This window comes from Drosophila willistoni, chromosome 3R (assembly GCF_018902025.1).
Source record: "Drosophila willistoni isolate 14030-0811.24 chromosome 3R, UCI_dwil_1.1, whole genome shotgun sequence".
NCBI classification, from domain to species: Eukaryota; Metazoa; Arthropoda; class Insecta; order Diptera; family Drosophilidae; genus Drosophila; species Drosophila willistoni.
Genome location: NC_061086.1, coordinates 20621086 through 20634941, shown reverse-complemented (window position 1 = coordinate 20634941; position 13856 = coordinate 20621086). Strand labels below are relative to the sequence as shown.

Genomic DNA, 13856 nt, shown 5'->3' with positions numbered 1-13856 from the left:
TTCAGACAGTTATCATAATTATTTATGATATTTTTTCTCCCTTTTTTTTTTATTTCACTCTGATTTTTTCCTTTTCTGCCTTGGGTAAAGGGTTAAATGCGCCAAATGGCCATGCAAAACTTTTCAAATTAAATTAAAAGCATGCCCAGAGAGAAAAACAAAGACAAAACAAATTTTGATGAGTCAGCTGCTGCTGTTGTTGAATAGAAAGTAAAAAGGCATTTAAAAGTCAATATATCATCAATCCATTGATAAGGGTAGCGGGTCAAAAGGAATAGGCGCTTGGTCTATTATTAAAAGCCATAATTAATAAAATGTGCAAGGGCGTGGCAAGGAAATTGAACTATAATTTGACAGCAATCTGAAAATTGGATAAAAAAAGATGGAGATGCCCCCGCAAAAATGGTTTCAAAAGAATTCAAAAAAAAAAGGACCAAGTCAGTACTCTTCCTTGGAGATGCGGGGCATCGATCCCCGTACCTCTCACATGCTAAGCGAGCGCTCTACCATCTGAGCTACATCCCCTACATTTTTGACCGAAATTTAGAGGGTTTTATAAGAAACGAAAGTGCATTTATTATGCATGCATGCAAATAGCCAACAATAATTTGGGTTGACTTTATTTTGGTGAGCATTTAAACGCACTAAGCAATACTCTTCCATAGAGGATGGTTGATTTAAGTTGATTTAGTTTATAAGATGGCCTATTCTTTATTATAGACATGTCTTAAAACTAAACGGGTTTGAGTCTTAGAAACTTGTTTTTCACTTAATTATGTTCTACTTTCTAGTTATTCGTTATTGATGAGATTTCAAGAGCAGGTTTTATTGTTAGATTCTGACATTTACAATGCATGCTATTGGATTGGTCTTAATATAAGCATTTTACATAAATCCAATTTAATTAAAACAGCTTACATATAATTTCCACGTTTCTGTTCGCTGGATATAGATAGTAAAATAGAATTTATGGCATATATTTGAATTTTAAAAAGATTTGGTTGACTTTGATTAGAAGTTCCGGAATTTGCTAAGAACTCTCTCCCTAATGGTCTCTAGGGAAACTCCCACACTTGAGGCACTTGAAAAGATAGCACCTTCTACGCAGCTCGATATGCACTTCAGATGATAAAAGAGTATTCCGAATCACTTAATTTAATATATATTTTTGAAGTGTGTAAACAAGTTGGAGTTTTTAAATGCTGCTGCTTCATTAGCTAAGTTAAAAGTTGTATCTACAAGATAGCTGACCTTGTAATTTTAAAATTGATATACAATTTCATGATTTATATTTTATAAATATTTCCCTCGTTTCAAGAGAGGCTCAATGGTCTAGGGGTATGATTCTCGCTTTGGGTGCGAGAGGTCCCGGGTTCAAATCCCGGTTGAGCCCTGTCTAATTTTTTTTGCTTTCTGTTGTGAACATTTCATTTTTATTTGGGTAAATAATAATCATTTTATACTGGATGTGACAATGTGACTTTATTGCCAATACAATAGATAAAAATTCAATTCAGGATTTTGTCATTCACATACACATAACCCTCTCTCTGTCTTCCTCGTTGCCTCTTTTCGCACACTCACACACATTTTGACATTTTTTTTTTATGAGTATTTTAGTCTTGTTGTCTGTGTTTGTTGTTTGCTGGCATGACAAATTTACATATTTCCTGTGGTGTTGTCTTTACATACATATGACAGCCTTGGGAATATCGCCCAATACCAGCGAGACAGCAAGAGAAACAGAGAGACAATCTTCAATGCCAATAGCATGATGTGAGAATTGCTACAAGGACTCTAAACAATAAAGAATAATCTGTTTTCTGCCTGGGCTAGGAGGAAGTTTTGCCACGTTTTATTGCTTGTAATTTGCATGCAAGCATTGCCATTGAGTAACTTTATTTTTTCGATTTTTATAGTCGTCTTTAAGGCGCTCAAATGGTGCATGGTTGAGCCAAAGTTGTTGTAAGCAGTTCTAAAAGAGCTGAGCCAAGTACGAGATAAAGTTAAGTGCAAAGTTTCGACAAGTCAAATCGCATGTTGTTTAAGTAAAAACAACTACAGAGAAGTATAAGTTTAAACAAATTTATAGCCCACTTTTGGGAGAGTTTTCTCTGAAGATATGTATAGAACATTAAATTCTTGAACCTCTATTGTATATTTGAGCGAGGTATTTCTTTTGAATGACTTGCTGTCAGTACGTATTAATCAGTATTCATACAAAAAACCTTTTCGCCTTAACCATTTGGCCGGACAATATTTGCCAATCAATTGCCACAAACACAAATTGTCCATTTTCCTGTCGCCTGTCGTCGGAGCGGAAGGAATTTTAAAATTCCAATATATAAAATAAAATGCCCAATTGCCCGCCCCTTACCTCAGTCGCATTGACAGTTCACACCCAAGATGGCATGAAGGTAGCACCAGCTGGTTGAAGGGAATCGAGTTATATGGGGGAGTGGAAGTTTGTTTTTTACCGCAGCAAATAATATTGAAAATCCGTAGACAATTGTGTACACAAATGACTGAATGACTGAGTGAATGAATGAATGAATGAATAAATGCTGGACCCGCACTTGAGGTCGTTGCTTGTGTTGAAAATGAAAATGAAGTGAATCGAAATTGGAATTGAAATTGAAATTCGAGAAAAGTGTCGAGAAATTTGGTTTTTAATTTGCATTCCTTTCTACACTTTCTTTATTAAAAAACCAAACTTTCCCATCTTTTCCTGAACTCAAATCTACATTTGCATTCTATGTCACAAATCACACATACATAATCAAAAAAATCAGCAAAGACAAAAAAAAAGGAAGAAAACACAGACATAGAAAAATTATGACCATTATCGTCAGGGGAACAGACATTTGGCCATAATCCACTGTGAAAATGTACAAATAAATGATTTGCCAAGCAAATTGCAACAGCAACATTCTGGAATATAAGTATGTACAAAATCCCTGCTGCTCGTTGTGGTCATTCCTGCTAAGTGGACAAATCTACCACAAATGCGAAAATCACCCTCATTATGGCCAAGAGCGTAAATTCCTTGTCGTTCGTTCGTTCGTTTGGCTTTTCTTTTTTTTTTTTTGTTATCGCAATGTCGACAAGACCACTGGCCATGTTAACAGACAACATCCCAACTCAAACGCCCCCAACAACTGGGGAGAGCAGCAAAAAAAGAAGGCGACAATATTCACAGTCAGCGGCTCATCTCATCGCCCGTCGGTTCAGACTGAGGCTGGACCGCTGTCACTGCTGACACTGAAAGTGGTTTAAGGCGATAAGATGCCTGAGGTTTTGTCTTTCTGTGTATATGTATGTATATGTGTGGAAGAGTCTGTGTGATGATGTGGGATTTTGGTCTGGCCGAGCGGTTTCACATGACACATGGTTAATGAGCAAAGCACACGAAGTGAGATCTAGTGCTCCTTCATATGCTAATAAACGACACATATGGAGCTTGTATGCAAATCACTAAACGCCATACCCATGAGTTGCACCTGCCACTGATTAACAGAATTAGACGCTACTTCTAAAATCTAAGCTACTTAGTTTTAGCTGCCCAAAAATTAAGATAAAAGCTTTTACTGAACATTTTTTTGGCAAGTTATTCAAATAAGTTTGTTAAACCGCAGGGTTTTAAAAGACTTCAACTTATCCACTTTCTTTATATGTATATTTTTCAACTGTTTTTCTTTTTCATACGTAGTTGAAAGTATATTTTAAGAAATGAAACAGCACGGGAGTAAAATGCTGACTGATCTAAGCCATTGTTAAGACCAATCGTTAATATTTTCTGGTCCAATCGTTTCTTCTTGCATATTTCTCAGGTGAGTCTGTAACAAATGCACAAAGAACTAATTATTGTAGATCGTTGTAAATGAATTCAAAGAAGAGATTAACTTTATGGCAAGAACAATTATATTTTTTCAATTTTTTAACAATTTAAATTTATCAAAGACTCCGATCAAAAAGTCTTTGTTACCAAATCAACGCTCAAATGTATGCTATGGTTTTGCATCTTCCTTACATTTCATTTCATTTCCCAAAGTCCTTCAATTCATCAGATGCCACAATCCCGTGACAAAGACAACAAAACTCATTTCATTCCAAAAACCCGCACGCACTTGGCCATTTAATGACAACTGTAAATTACTTTGTCCAAAAGAAAGAGAGAAAACTGCTTAAATAAGCAAAAATCAATCGATTTCCTCTTCGCCTTTTAGTAGCTGCTGCTAAAATCCAATTGCCAATCCAACAATACAAAATAAAAGCAAGCAAAACGAAGGAAAAAGACAAAAATTATATGCAACGCATTGTGGTAGAACCTCTTCTCATTGCCATTGCGTTTTTTCCTATTTATTACAACTAAGTAGACACAACAACAGAAGGAGCAGCCAGTGGACAGGTTTGGGTTTGTTGCTTCGTTTTTTTAATGCTATTTCGGGTAGTTTCTGTGGCTAAATGGTTTGAGCGATAAATAATGTCCGTTTGTACTTTTAAACGACTTCCTTTCATTTGTTTTTCGACCGAGACGAAGACGACGACTGCGACTGCGACTGCGACTGCTACCAGGACTCTGACTACGATTGCTGTTCAAATTGTTTCAACGCCAATACATAATAGCTGCCCCGCCCACTCACACAAAAAACATGGGCAAACGAGAGCAGGGGATATCGTTCGGATGGTGTAGGTCGGCAGGAAAACAAGCCGTCAAAGATAGCAATCTTCGATTTTACTTCTCCTTTCCTTTTTTTTTCTTTTTGGTTTCGTATTTTCCAGCCAGGGGTTTCATTTACTCGTCATGTTGCCGTTGCCGTTGTTGTTGTTGTTGCTGTTGCGGCTGTTCAATTGATGTTCAGTTGGGATAAGGCAGCAGAAAAAAAACAAGAACAAAACTACAAAAAACCGAAAAATGTTCTGCAATTGATACACTGTAAGTTAATACTCAGAGCAAGAAAGGAAATTTTTAGTCTTAGTTTTAGTTATAGTTTCTGTAAAGGATTTCAACGAATTGAAGATATAAAGGGAAGCAAGGACAATTTCTTTTTTTCATTCTTTTTGAATAAGTTATATTCTGAATATATGAAGGTCACTAATCCTGGCATTACTTTACAGGCTTCTCAAGATCACAACCTTTGCCTACCAATTTTAAGTTCCCTATGACTTTGGAAGCTTCTCTCATAAAGCTAAGATGCAAATCTCTAAAAAGCTCCGGTTACTTTTAACCATACAGATTATGGCTCTATATATTATATGTATTGAGGATTAATTTTCTCTTTTCATTTACATTCATACATTTTATATATTTTCGTTCAGTGTTATTTTACGTTGTATTCTGGGCATATAAATCGTTTTATTTGGAAAGCGGTATTATTGGCGTCTGCCTGGATTGGATGACGCGTGTATAGGAAGTCCTCTTGTTGTTAATGCCATTGTTGTTGTTGTTGTGTCGCGCTTGAGGTTCCTGGGAAGATAAATGGCTCACTTAGCCCCAACACTCCAAGAACTGAAACTGCGGTGGCGGTCGCCACATTGCGTGCTGTTTCGAGGTGACGCCAAAAAGGAAAAACAACAAAAACATAATCATTATGGCCATCATCATCATGATAGGTGTGTTTCTCTGTGTGTGTGTGTGTGTGTGTGTGTGTGTGCGGCTTAACGCTTCAGGTTGAATAAGGATGAAAGAATGAATAACGAAATCGTTGGATTGTGTGGCATAACGAACGTGCCTAGGCAGTCAACTGACATTTGGGCCCTAAGAGTGACAAATAAAGGTGACTTTATCAGTTTCAGTTCCTGATGGCCATAGCTTAGCTTCGAAAGCTAAAGCACTGAAGAATTTTAAATTAGTTGAAGAAAAGAACAAGATTCCTATATCAATATGGGGGAAAAGTCAACTAGAGATGCTTTCTTTTCCCTCTCTTTTCGCCCTCTCACTCTGTTTCCAGTGTGTCTTGACTCATTCCTCTTCGTCTTGGCATTGTGCACACACAGACACATAAATCAAACAATAAGTACTCTTTATTATTATTATTTGCACTTTTTGCATATACGACGCACACACACACACACACACACACATACACACCGCACCGCATCGCACACGGTATTTACTTAAGCAGCCGCAACCAGCAAGAGCAACAGCAGCAGCCAACAACTACAACAATAATGAAGGCATACTTCAACTTGGCTTATTGAATAAGTCAGCAGTCAGTAGACGGCCAAAAACTTCAATAACAACATTCCCATAACCCATGGACGCCCCGTCGTTCTATACTCAAAAGTGCCACGCCCCTCCACTCTAGCCGTGCAGAGATCCTGAAGGAGACGAGGAAAGACTGGGAAAGCGGGGTAGAGAATCTACAAACAGAAACAACATAATTTGCATAAAATTGACGTTAAAGGTTATGCCAAACATTTACTTAGGCGGAATATATCTGCATATACTACATATATCTGTATACATATCTGTATGCGTACCTAAGTATATATAGAAAACATTTTTCTCTCTGCTAACATTAATAACCTTAAATCAATTTCATTATACACAAAGCTACCCACAAAAAAAAAAACACAACATGCGTGAAATTAATTTTTTATTTGCTGTTGCAAAAGAATGTGAAAAAGGGCTAACAAATTTTGCAGAAATTACATTTTAAATACCCTCTACAAATTTTTTCTGAGACGATTGATCGAAGCATTATTATTTTACATAATTTTATAGGTCAAAAAATGGTTTATATAATTGGATAAAATTTTGAAAAGATAGTTCGCAGGACTCCATTAATTTGTACGTCTGCTGAAGCTATAAAGATCGTGAAAAAACATTATCCACTATAAACTAAACCCAAATTTGAGTCTTGAAAGTATTAACATACTTTCTATTTATATTAAGAACTAATTAATTGCAAAATTTTAAAAATATCTACAGGATACACTTTGTTTTATGTTCTAAAGTATCAAATGATTTTTGTGGTTAGTAACTAGATTTAATATAATTTTTTGTATACCCCAATTCTTTGGTTTTTTTTTTGAGTTTCCCCACGCACATGATTTAAACCAATTAATTAGCAAATTTGCAGGCGTTAAAATGTTCGCCGACAGAAAAAGAAAACAGACATAAATCTTTTTGTCGCACACCAGGATGCCAGGACATTCAGGACTCGCCGTCTCATGGGGCGTATGTTGAAACTTATGAATATGCATGTATATAAGCCTGTGGCTGTGGGTGTGTGTGTGTGAAAAGAGAAGCATATTGCTCATACGCCAAGTGGGTTGGACCCATCATTTTATTTCCGTTTAGACTTGGCAGACTTTCAACAGGGCAACCCTGCCTGGCTAATGACAGAAAACTAAACTAACAATTGACTTGATTTTATGCTAAAAACTTAAAGAAAGAAATGAATACATACATCTTGTGTTTATATGAATGCACTTCTTAATTTATATTGCTCAACAAATTTTTGTTTTTCAGGCTTAAGTAAATAATTATTTTATTTAGATAAATATTAAAAGTTCTTCCACCCTCCCGCTCATTTAGGCCAATAACCATACGAATATGATACAAAAGAAACGTTTTGCCTTGGTCCGAGTAACCCGCAGCTAATTTGGGTTCACGTCAAGCGTGTAAAAGCGATTACGAAGGCAAATACTTTAACGGTTTTTGAAGGCATGGCAAAAACAGATTTTTGGCTAAACACAGATAAGCGGCAAAAATGTGTAAAAAGGCAAAAATAATCAACTCCCGCTGACCACACAAGTCCCAAGTTGAGTTCGGTCTGGTTGGACTTTGGATTCTCGATTCGTTCAAGAGTGAAAAGAGAATGCGATGATAATGCGCTGATAATGCAGAATAAAGTGAGACTAAGACCAGGCCATAAACATAAACATAAACACAGTTGGACTATCTTCCCATACTCTCTTCGTCCCAATTCCCGTTCGTTGGCAATGGCCCCAATGGTCCCTCGAGGGCCATTGCAGCCAATTAGGTGCCGGTTTTTGCCTTCTGCTTAGCTATGCAAATGTCTGTTAACCCCTTGTGCGTGTTTAGATTATCAAATTAGCGTAAATGTTATTGGCCTTCAGCATAGAGCCAACAAAATGCCACACCCCTTTCGCCATTCACACATCAGCCACACCCACACAAACACACACACATATACATACATGAGATTATTCTGATGTTGTGGAAATTTTCAATTTCCTGTCAGAAAAAGGTGGCCCCAGATAAAACACAAATCCTTAGATGATTTAGTCTCTTAGGCTTCAACCTTGTTAGTTGTCAGCCATAAAACAAACAACAACAAACACACCCACACACACACAACAATAATAAATATATAAAAAAGGAAAATACTTTTATTTCCAAATTTATTTGCCAGCTATCAAATGGCACACAACTTTTGCGTAAATCCGCTTAAATGTTATAGTTACTTGGACCACAGAGAAAACTGAATTCAGACTCGGACAGTCTCACCAGACATTGTCCTCGCCTCGGACTCTGGCTGGAAGAGGGCAAAGCAAAGCTGCAAAATGTTGATAGCAGTTGAAATTCATACATATGATTTTTAATACACATTCATTTTTATTGTTTTCAACAAAAGGAACAGTGGGAAAGGTAACAACATAGAAACTTTTAATTAAACTATAGCTTATTGTTTGGCTTTCGCTTAGGTTAACCCAATAGACAAGAACTTTAATCAAATTATAGACGAAAAATATTTGGAAATATCACTTTAATAGGTGAAACCTTTTGAAAATGCGAAAAATATTTGGAAATATCATTTTAATAGGTAAAACCTTTTGAAAATGCTTTTTAAGATTCGAAATCAAGACACAATTAAACTAAATGAAATGTATGTAAATGTAATCATCAACCTATTCTTGTAAAATAGTTCCTAAAATTCAGTAGTTAAATTTCACAATTATTGTTACTTTAGATGAGATAAGACTTTTATTTTAGTTTCAAAATGATATGGATTTCTATTCAGAGTTCAAAGGATCTTGATTTCAAGACCTAGGATTAAATATTAATAAATTTGATAGACTAGTTGTTGATTTTAGAGACCTTTAAATTGTTATAAATATGCTTTGGAGACTTTCTTTGGAGAATAAATATAAAAAAACCATTGAACTGTATTAAACAGTAATTTTTGTCTGGAAATTCTTAAAAATTATATGTGAATTACTACCCTTTCTAGTCTGTTACTACTTATAAACTTCATACACGTTGTTTAATAGAAACTTTAAAAATATTTCCTTTAAACTTAAAGAACTTTTACCTCCTATACGATGGAAAACGTATGTGATGAAAAGTTCACACAACACTTAAAATTAATGTCTCACTATTTGCCCAACAGCTGCGCTGGATTTGATATTTAATTTCATTTCAACTTTTTTTTTTGCTGCTCCAAACAAGGGATACCTCTTTTTTTTTGGCTACTTTCAAAAAGGTAGCCAACAGCAACTACAGAGAAATACGTAACTCCCCTTCTGGCTCCCCTCTAGCATAAATGCAAATTTTGGTAAACAGAAAACCTTTTGTTACTCATTCGCGACAGCTTTTGCCCACGCTCAGTTTGTGACATATGAGTCGAATATGTTGCAAATTCAATATTTGCCAACAAATTTGCAATGTTTCCTTGTTGTTTTGCTCGTTTTTCTTTTTCCTCTTTTTTTATTATTTCGGTTTTCTTTTTCCTCTCTTTTTTTTTGGACAAGTAAACAAAGACCATAACAACAACATCGCATAAACAAAAAAAAAATGTTTTAAACAAATAAAAGTTAAAAGCATTTGATGGACCACATAGAAAAAGGAGTAAAAGAAACAAGGACAATTAAGAAGAGAATACAAAGAATTAACGAATGTTGAATACTCTACGTAAAATAGGTCTCGAAAACAAGAAGGTTATTTATATATTCAAGATGATTTTAATTTATCATTGGTAAGAATGCCAAAATTTAACACAAAATTACCTTTCCATTTGAATAACTTTAGTTACTATAGCTAATTATTAGATGGTTCCTTTCAATTGGCAATTTTACAATTACCATATACTCTAACATTCAGCTAGCACAAATGAATGATGTCAATTTGGTTGTTGTTTTTCATGTTGTTGTTTTCACATTGGTATGCACTTTTCTTCTGCCCAGGTCGCACATTTCCAGGGCCCCGGGGCCACAAGTGAAACTGACCGCTTGGGTTGCTCACCCCGTCTCATCGACAGGCATATCCCCCGAATCATCCTTGGCCTGTCAGCTGCCTGTTAACGTGTGCTTTGTTTAACGAATCGTGCAAATGCGGGTGGAATTTTCATCCGGAATTGGACTACCCAAAAATACTCGTAATAATATGATGAGGCTTGGGAGAAAAAAAAACCGGAGAAGAAGTGGAAGCAAGCGAGAGTGCCGTGAGTTTATTTTTGCACATTTTTTTATTTGATTACACTGGAGAGTATTTTATTTTTCAATAAACGAAAACCGAAACAGAACTCCAAAACTGGCGCCGCACATTAAATTCTGATTGTTTTTGGGTTATAAAAATCACAGTCAAGTTTTGTGTTTTCCCCTTTTCCTTCATCTTTACGGTGACGCGACGAACAAATTATGTTGATGGCTACATAATGGGCCGAAGGACTCATCCTTTTGAACCTCCTTCCCCTCTCCGCATTCTGGAGCCATTGAAACTTTTGCGTCTAAACAGCAGAAAAACTCCAATCGCTTTAGGCATTTCGTGGCCAGAAAATGATGATAATTAGCCAAACCAAAAACCCAAAAACCAACCAACAAAAAAAATATATATATAAGTAAAGTAAAAGTCAAATCAAAAACTAAACAAAAAGTGCCAAGGAAATTGCCTGTCCATGAAGAGGAAAAGGAGGAAGAGAAGCAGCGGGCCACGAGGTGGCAGTGAAGTCATGTCCCAATGTGAAAATTAACTTGTAAGCGCAGCCCAACCGTCTCCTGGGAGAGATTGCTGGAGAAGTAGAAGCAGGAGCTAACGATTTACAATCAACTGACGAGCCAAGCGTCAAAATAAAAAAAAAATAAAATACCAACAACAACAACTGAAAAAACAACAAAAACTTTTGCATTTTATTTCGACTTTTGATATTTCTTTGCCCAGCTACTTTTCGAGTGCGATTAAATTGTTTTAATGGTTTTTGTTTTAACATTTTCTTGGTGGCTTTTTACTTGGGTTGGGGGAAGGACGTAGGGCGGGGGCAGGTAAAGTGTGACTTGGCGCCGTTTAAAGTTTGTTTTTTAATGGTTCCTGGTGCGGGTGTATAGAGGGGAATGAGAGACCAATTTTGTGGCCAACGAAAAACGTTTAAAGGCGTTCGTCTGTTAAATTGTCTTCTTGGAAAACAAAAGAAGTTCATAAGCTCCACCTTTGGGTGGAGAAATTGTTGGTGGTTTAACACCATAATTATGGATTATTGGTTGGAATTGGTTTTTAGCATTGCATTTTTATATCGTTTATGGGTTTCAGTGACTTAACCTCGAATGGAAATCGAGATGTTTCAACTTATCGCTCGACTATTTCATGGTTGGAAATGTAACCAATTACTTGACACTCATTGAAAATTTCAAATAAATTAGAACAAGCATTTTTTGATACATCTGATCCTTCAGAAGTTTACCTTTTTCGTACTTTCTTTTTCCCTAAAACATTTTAGAAAGAAAAATCTGTAAAATCAATTGTTCTTCTATTTCATTGGGCAATTGTCTTATCAATTGGAAACTGACTCTAAGGGCAAGGCACGCTTTATCTCAAGTTGTCTTAATTAATGCTAAAATCAACTAACAAAAACTAAACAAGGGCTTAATCAAATCAAGTTAGATCAAAATGGCCATAAGTATACCCTCATAAATATGTCAATTAATGGCACGCCCATCCACCCAAATGCACACACACACACACGGCTGCTGGTGATAGCTTTGCTTATCTTAAATGGAGACATAAACGCAGTGATATCAATTTATGTCAACGTAAAATGTTTTCTGCTTGGGATATGGGTTTAATATATGCGATGTTAACCCCAAACCCGATACGAATTCATACATAGAACATGTGTCAGCGAATCTTAAATGGAGCTTATGAAACTATTAAAAGGCTACCAGACAACACACACACACACACACTATGTTACTCTTGTCTGCTGTTGTCCTTTACAAGAGACAAACAAACAAGGTGGGAAGAGGAACTCAAGTTGGAGGTAGAAATAGACGAGTTTGGGGTAATTAGTTTGCTACACGCTCGAGGCGGGCCCGCACAACTGGCTAAGGCTGTGGCTCTTTGGCTCTCTCTTCTGTTATGAATAATTGATGCAGAAGGCAAAAACTTTGACCAAAGAAATCACAAGAAAGAGAGAGGAATAGAGAAGGGACATTGACAAAACCAAAAACCTCAAGCTCGTGGGCTAACCGCAAGACCAAGATGAAGATGAAGACACTGAATAATATTACTCATACGCACGTTTGGACGGATACATTCATTATTTCTCTCCATACATTCTCCTTGTTTGTCTCTAGCTAATGTTAATTGTCTTTGTGTGTCTTTCTCTTTCTGGCTATCTCTACACTTTGGTTTGGTCTCACATTTGCATAATTTTCTCTAAACAATAAAAATCTAATTTGGTCGTTTTTCGGTTTCGTTCTCTCGCCCCTTATAATTTCTTGTTAAATTCATAATTGTTAATTTCATGTTGGCATTTTCTTGTTGCGACCAGAGGCTTAACTTTAATTAAGAGACAAGTTTATATTGTTCACTTTGTCCAAGGGGGTTGCAGACTTGAAATGAATATGAGTAAGGGCTCAAATTAAGCTCTTTTGGCTAGCAAAGATGATAATACTTGAAACGTTTTGTTGATGGTTTTTCTTCTGACAATTCTGACTTCATCGAGACGTGATGTAACTTACTCTTGAAAGAATTTCCATTTAATTTCCAAATTTTCCATTGTCCTTGTTATCCACAAAAAATGTAGCATACTTTTTTGGTAAATCTTAATTTTCTAATATGGTCGATCAAAGGAAAACAGTTTGTTGTAAGGTTAAAACGATTATTAAGCTAATAACTTACATGGACACACACACACATGGATAGGTTGTCGTTAAAAACAATTTCGTACACATGACCATTAAACCTGCGAGATTTATAAGCAGTTAAGAACCGCCTTTACCCCTTCCCTTTGCCAGTCATAAACATATTTAAAGCTATAAAAAGGTCAAAACTCCATCCCTTTGGCTTTCTCTTCCTTCGCAGACGTAAGTAAACTTATTAAATGTCTTAAGTTTTTCCTCTTTTTCGTGCTTGTTTTCATTTCATTTTTATGACAACGTTTAGAAATTTGTTGTACATTTTCCTGTCGCTGTTTGTCTTTGCCTTGCTATCTGCTTTTTGGCCACATTTAGCATTGTATGTATGTAGCGCCCTTCCTCTTTTGACTTTCCTTCTTATTCCACAACGCTTTCCCTTACCATTTGTATTGACATTTGATCTTTATGTTGGTCTTTTGGTCTTAGCCGTGGTCCTGGTCCTGGTCTATAGTCGAACTCTCATCGTGTGTCGCTTTGTTTGTCTGCCGGCATCTTTTTATGACTCGAGTGTGTTTGCCTTTTGGCTTTTGTGCATAGCCATAAAAAATGAAAAAAAAAGAAACCAAAAACCAAGAAAAAATGAATCTTAGAAATCAAACTGTTGTCGAGGAAGAAGGAAGGGTACCATGTTGGCATAAATATGAGGTCATCTGTTATGAACGCCTTCGAAACTGCTTAAGAAGCCTTTAAGCAAATACAAAGTTCTCTTTCCTCATGATGGGAAAACAGAAGAGGGACTTCGAGTTCACAAGTTC

The 13856-nt window shown here is 36.2% G+C and overlaps 2 non-coding genes across 2 annotated transcripts; one reads left to right on the top strand and one right to left on the bottom strand.

Annotated features, from left to right (window-relative positions):
• Positions 1-452: 452 nt before the first annotated feature.
• Trnaa-agc lies at positions 453-525 on the bottom strand. The gene has a single exon. It is a non-coding gene; the product is annotated as a tRNA-Ala (tRNA).
• A 796-nt stretch (positions 526-1321) lies between these two features.
• Trnap-ugg lies at positions 1322-1393 on the top strand. The gene has a single exon. It is a non-coding gene; the product is annotated as a tRNA-Pro (tRNA).
• The last annotated feature ends 12463 nt before the right edge of the window (positions 1394-13856 follow it).